The sequence below is a fragment of the Lathyrus oleraceus genome, chromosome 5 (genome assembly GCF_024323335.1).
Source record: "Lathyrus oleraceus cultivar Zhongwan6 chromosome 5, CAAS_Psat_ZW6_1.0, whole genome shotgun sequence".
Classification (NCBI taxonomy): domain Eukaryota; kingdom Viridiplantae; phylum Streptophyta; class Magnoliopsida; order Fabales; family Fabaceae; genus Lathyrus; species Lathyrus oleraceus.
This window is the reverse complement of record NC_066583.1, coordinates 598,754,952-598,760,951: the sequence shown is the minus strand read 5'-3', so window position 1 is coordinate 598,760,951 and position 6,000 is coordinate 598,754,952.

Here is a 6,000-nt window from a genome sequence, read left to right as displayed (position 1 = left end):
TGTGTCAGGAGGATAATTGTCCTGAAAAAATAAAGTTAGCTTCATGCCATGTCATGATGCATGAGATGCAAATGTTGTATGCATGCGAAATGATGTAATGAGTGAATTATGCGTCTGGAATAAATGAGAGCATTGTATGCATGTACATGTTATGAAATGATGTAATATATATGATGCGGAATGAAAATTGTATGTAGGTATGTGATGTGAAATGAGTGCACTATGTGTCTGAAACGTTCTTCCAGGGGACTCTATTGGGGAAATAAATCTCAGTCTTCTGGTCGGAGATATTTGTATTGATGACCCTTCCTTAGCTAGGGGTATTTGACTTCTGTCTGATGGTAGAAGATATTCAACCGAGCCTGGCTGAGGGTAGAAGAGATGACCAGTATGTCCGGTGATGCCGACCTCTGCTGGGCAATAGCTGGTTCTTGTTGGGGAATAGAATTAGCAACAGATTCATTGGGAAGCATGATTAGACCTTCTCCTCGATCCTGAAGTCGTGTAGTAATTGCTATTACTATTCTAGGCATGTATTTTTGATAAACATTGATCATATTCAAATGCATATATCAATTCAAATTAAATCAATGGACGTTTATGCAAACAAAACAGAAAAGTAAAATAACAACATTTTTTCCGAAATGAAATGGCATTGATTTTGAAAGAGGGCCTATACATAGGCAATTTGAGTACAAGGAGACAGAAATCCTAGTAAGAGGAAATTGTCAGGCAAACAAAGAGAAAGCTATGCAGAAAAAGTCCTATCGATTCTAATTCCACCACTGTCATTATGTCTTCAAGCATCTCATCTCCTGCTGTCGGATAGTAGTGATTGGCTTGTTTGGTCCCTGGAACTTGGTTGAAGCAGACAGAGAACGGGGCATAGTCATACGCTTTAATCCCTAATTTTTGCCTGGACCGCCTTTTCAGGTTTTCAGTCCACCGGGATACCCTTTTTTTGCTCAAGCCGCCTTTTCAGGTTTTCGACTTGCCGGGTGTATGTCTTTATATGTTTATCCCTAATTTTTGCCCGAACCCTTTTGGTTCGCCGGGATGCCCTTACTTTTGCCTAGGTACATCGACCTAGCGGGTCTTTTTTATGCGTAGTATTTTTTTGACTATGTCCGCGTTCACAGGATGCGGGAAGTCTTCGCCATCCATTGTAGCAAGCATCATGGCTCCACCAGAGAATACCTTCTTAACTACAAATGGCCCTTCATATGTGGGAGTCCATTTGCCTCTGGGATCACCTTGTGGTAGAATGATACGCTTGATCACCAAGTCGCCAAGTCGGTACACCTGTCTCTTGACCCTTTTGTTAAATACCTGGTGTCATGTGCTTCTGATATATCTGCCCATGACAAACAGCCGCAAGTCTCTTCTCATCAATCAGATTTATCTGATCGAGTCGAGTCTGAATCCATTCATCTTCATCTAAGCCCGCCTCTTTCATGATTCTTAGAGAGGGAATCTGAACTTCCACTGGTAAAACGGCTTCCATTCCATAGACTAAAGAGAAAGGGGTTGCCCCTGTCGAAGTGCGGTAACCATGAAGAGCAAGAGGTAACATCTCCTGCCGGTCTTTGTATGTTACTGCTATATTCTTGATATTGTTAGCAGCCTCCACGGCGCCGTTCGTCTTTGGCCGGTACGGAGAAGAGTTATGGTGTTTTATTTTGAACTGCATGCAGCGTTCAGTTTAGTACCATTATCAGTGATAACTCTTTCAGGAGACAGCAAGTTTCTCGAATGTATATTTGATAAGATCCATCTTAGAAATCAATAAAGTGGTATGATTCAACATATACTGTCTTAGTCGGCGAGCAGCCTAGGCCAAAGCGCAGCAAGCTTTCTCAAGCTGTGAGTATCTTGTTTCACAGTCGGTACCTTTTGCTAAGGCAGTGTATGACATGCTCTTTTCGACCAGACTCGTAATGTTGCCCCAGCACACCCTATTGAATTTTCTAACACGGTCAAATACATAGTTAGAGGTCTTCCTTCAACTGGTAGCATCAGAATTGGAGGTTCTTGGAGATATTTCCTGATTTTGTTATTCATCATTCCATACCATCTCTTGATTTTTCCTTTTTAGTAATTTGAAGATGGGTTTGCCGGTAGCCGTCAAGTGTGGAATGAATCGGGCAATGTAATTCAAGTGTCCCAAGAAACCTCTGACTTCTTTCTTGTCTATTTCAGTACCCAGATTTACAATTTCAATTGATTCCTCATGCGGCTGTGTGGTCTTTTCTTCTTGTAGTACCAGTCTGGCAAGTTCTCCAGGGACTTCACAATCTTCCTCACTTCCATCCTTGGCTTGGTAGATCGGATTTTCAAAGTCATAATGAACAGTAGCAGAGTCATTACCAACAGGATCCAGAGTGGATATGGATCGGCAAATTGTTACGTGAGTGTGTGCAAGAAAACATAGCTTGTTTGAAAAATGACAGGAAAGATAAAGAGCGCAATATTTGAATGCAAAAAGTCCATTGATTTATTGAATATGAATATGCTTATGAAAATGACAAACCCTTAAAATTAGTTATTATGTCCCGGGTATAGACACAATGCTTTGAACCACAAAAATAACAATAACAATTACTCCTGACTAAAGGAAATCGGGATAATGTCTTCAGCTTTCCGATTATTGAGTCCGTCACCAATTGTTGGGAAAATCCAGCTATCCAGGTCGCAACCGCTATCAGTATCCTCCACAGCATTGACAGTCTTGTCATGATTAGGCAGAGGGGCAGTGATGACATTAGGAGTCTCCGGAGGCTCGAACTCAATTTCCCCAGCGTCGATCATATCCTGAATTTTGTTCTTCAACAACCAACAATCGTTTGTATCGTTCCCGGGGCTATCGGAGTGATATGCACACCTGGCATTGGGATTATAACGAGGCGAAGCAGTGTTGACATTTGCAGGAGGACCTCTGAGAGTGATTAAGTTTACCTTTAGCATACTTTGCAGTGCTTGTGCTAAAGTCATATTGAGCTTGGTAAACTGCCTTCTTGGTCTGTCTGGTCTTTGCTGGAAGTTTTGAGCTGGCGGGGCGGCGATTGTCACTGCTCCAACGGCATGGTCACCATTTTTCTTGTTATGATTCTTTTGACCGTACACAGCATTTGACTCATTCTTCCCATGGTAGGACTTCTTGCTGCTTGTAGAGGTAACTGCCTGTATCTTTCCACTTCGAAGGCCGCTCTCCACCCGTTCACCTGTCAGTATAAGTTCAGTGAAACCTGATGAAGAACTCCCCAGTAGGTGGTTGTAGAATGGGCCAGTCAGAGTACCCATGAACAGGTCTACTAATTCTCGGTCGGTCATAGGGGGTTTGACCCTGCCGACCAAATCTCTCCATTTCTGAGCATACTCTTTAAAGCTTTCTTTAGATCCCATGGCCATATTCTGCAACTGTAGCCGAGTAGGTGCTAATTCAGAATTGTACTGGTACTGCTTATAGAAAGCTGTTGCTAAATCAGTCCAGGTGCGGATGTCAGAGCTCTCGAGCTGATAATACCATTCCAACTGAGTGCCAGACAGACTTTCTTGGAAGAAATGGATTCATAGTTTTTATCAGTGGTATGCGGCTGGATCTTTCTCACATAAGCCCTTAGATGCATCTGAGGACAAGATGCCCCATCGTACTTAGTGAAAGTGGGGATTTTGAATTTGCGAGGAATGGTCACATCGGAGACCAGCCCCAAACTTTCGAAATCTAGACCAGGCGCCTTCTGACCCTCCATGGCTAGCATGCGTTCTTCCAGCAATTTGTACTTATCATCTCTTGGAGAGTACTGTTCATTTTCATAGTCCTCATCGTCATCCTCAGGGTTGGAGAACTCAACATTTTCTTCCTCTGACTCATTCTCCGCCCCCTCTTCTGGACCATTCGGGATTCCAAATTTGATTCCCGTAGCCTGTCCTTTACGCCTTCTTCCCGGGTTAATGAAACTCACCGCTTTCTTGTCCCTCTTTTCGACCAAAAGAGCCTTCAGTTCCTCCTGCCCCTTGGATAAGCTTAGCATCATCTCCTTGAACTGAGCATTCTGAGTCTGGAGATCTTTGACAGTTTGTTCGAGATCCATTTTTCTGTTTGGAGGAAAACCGTGAGAACATTGATCCCTTTAGAACACCTGTTATGCAATGTTATGCTATGCAATGTATGTAATGTTTTCAAGGACTTTTGGAATTCAACTTTACGTAAACTACCAAAAAGGAAACTTTTTTTTTTTTTTTTTTTTTTTTTTTTACGAAATAGAGAAAAGTTAAATCCCTAAGTCCTCGAAATGGTTAGTACAATGCCATGATGTTATGATGTTATGATGTTAAGTAAAATAACAAGCACAAACGAGTCACACAACAATCATTCCTAGGTTTTAAGGCTTGCATGAATTCCATAGGTAAGTACCCTCCCCACTGAAGTTTGGTTGGTTCAACCTGTCCTAGAATAGTAACCGGGTTCTAAAAGGATATCCAATCATTGACTTTCCTTTAAGTCCACTTCAGTGCAACGCCAAGTGGTTGACCGAAGCTTCCCTAAAGTCCAATCTCAAGGAGTGTAGTATCGAGTCTCAACCAACCCCAGTCGGAACCGAAGTCAGTTATCTCACTACTTTCTAATGGCCAGGATGAGTCAATTAGGGTTCTAAAGGTCTGGTTAATGCTTTGATGACACCACGCGGAAACCAAATTTTTCCTCAAGTAAACATGAGGAACATCAGGACATCCAAAGTGTCACATTAACCGTAGCCATCATTTTGACCATTCCAGTATACGCCGGATAGTCGCGATGATCTATTGCTACTTACCTAGGGTACACTAGATCCGGGTGTAGGATCTTTCACTCAAGAATACCCAAGCAATCCCTTAAAAGTAAATCAGACAATTTTAAATAAGTGATCTTGTTTTTAAGGTAACCTCTCTTTTTAAAGATTCCCCAGCAGAGTCGCCAGTTCTGTCATACGGTGAACTGACTTTTGGGTGTTTTGCTTTTTATCGCAATGTCGCGGATAGCAAGAGTCGCCACCGACTTTTCTTTTATCCAATAAGGAAAGGTGGAAAAGAACAGGAAAGACCTCAATAGATTTTGGGTTCGGGAGGTACATTATACAAAGGGAAGGTGTTAGCACCCTTTGTATCCATGGTTATCCATGGGCTCTTAATTACTGGATCACTTATATTTTTGTCTGAAAAGTGTCGGTGAATTGCTTAAAAAATGTTTGAAAGAGAGTTTAACTTTGTAATGATTCTCGTATGAATGTATACAAAGTATTTATCTCATTTGATTTTGAAAAATGGTTTAGAAAAATATAACTCGGTAATGATTCTAGTATGAATGTATACCAAGTGGTGATTTTCTAGGATTTGTAAAGTGTAAAGTGTGAGGGGTGGAAAATGTTTTAGGTTATGATCCAGTAATTGAGAGTTATACCTTCCTGAGGTCGTTATGGGCATTTCCTATCCTTATGAGGGTAAAACTGTCCTTACTATTGAGAAGTAAGTAATCTTACCCTTTGGATGTTTAAGGGTCACCGTAGGGTCATCGATAGGTCATTGAAGGCAACAGTTGTAAGGATACCTTAGCATTCGAAGGGACGATCATCATTTAACCGTAGGCTACACCGAAGGGTCATCGAGGGACAAAATCGTATTTTCGAAGGCAACATCCGAGGGACTATGATTTATTTTATGATGATTTAATCGAAGGGCCATTGCTAAGTGTATCCCTACATTCGCGGGACATGACCGTTATACCGTAATACCGTAGGGCAACAAAGAGAGGTCCAAGATCACTTATTTAAAGGCAATATTTTAAAGTCAATTAGGTAATTAGGACGAGCCTCCATATTAAAATCAATACATTAAAATTAATACATTAAAATTAACACATTAAAATTAATTAAGTAATTTAGGGTGAGTCTCCACAAGGGTATCCCACAAATAAAGTGGAAGACCTAACGACAATCTTTTCCTGGGACATGTGAACCTTGGCAA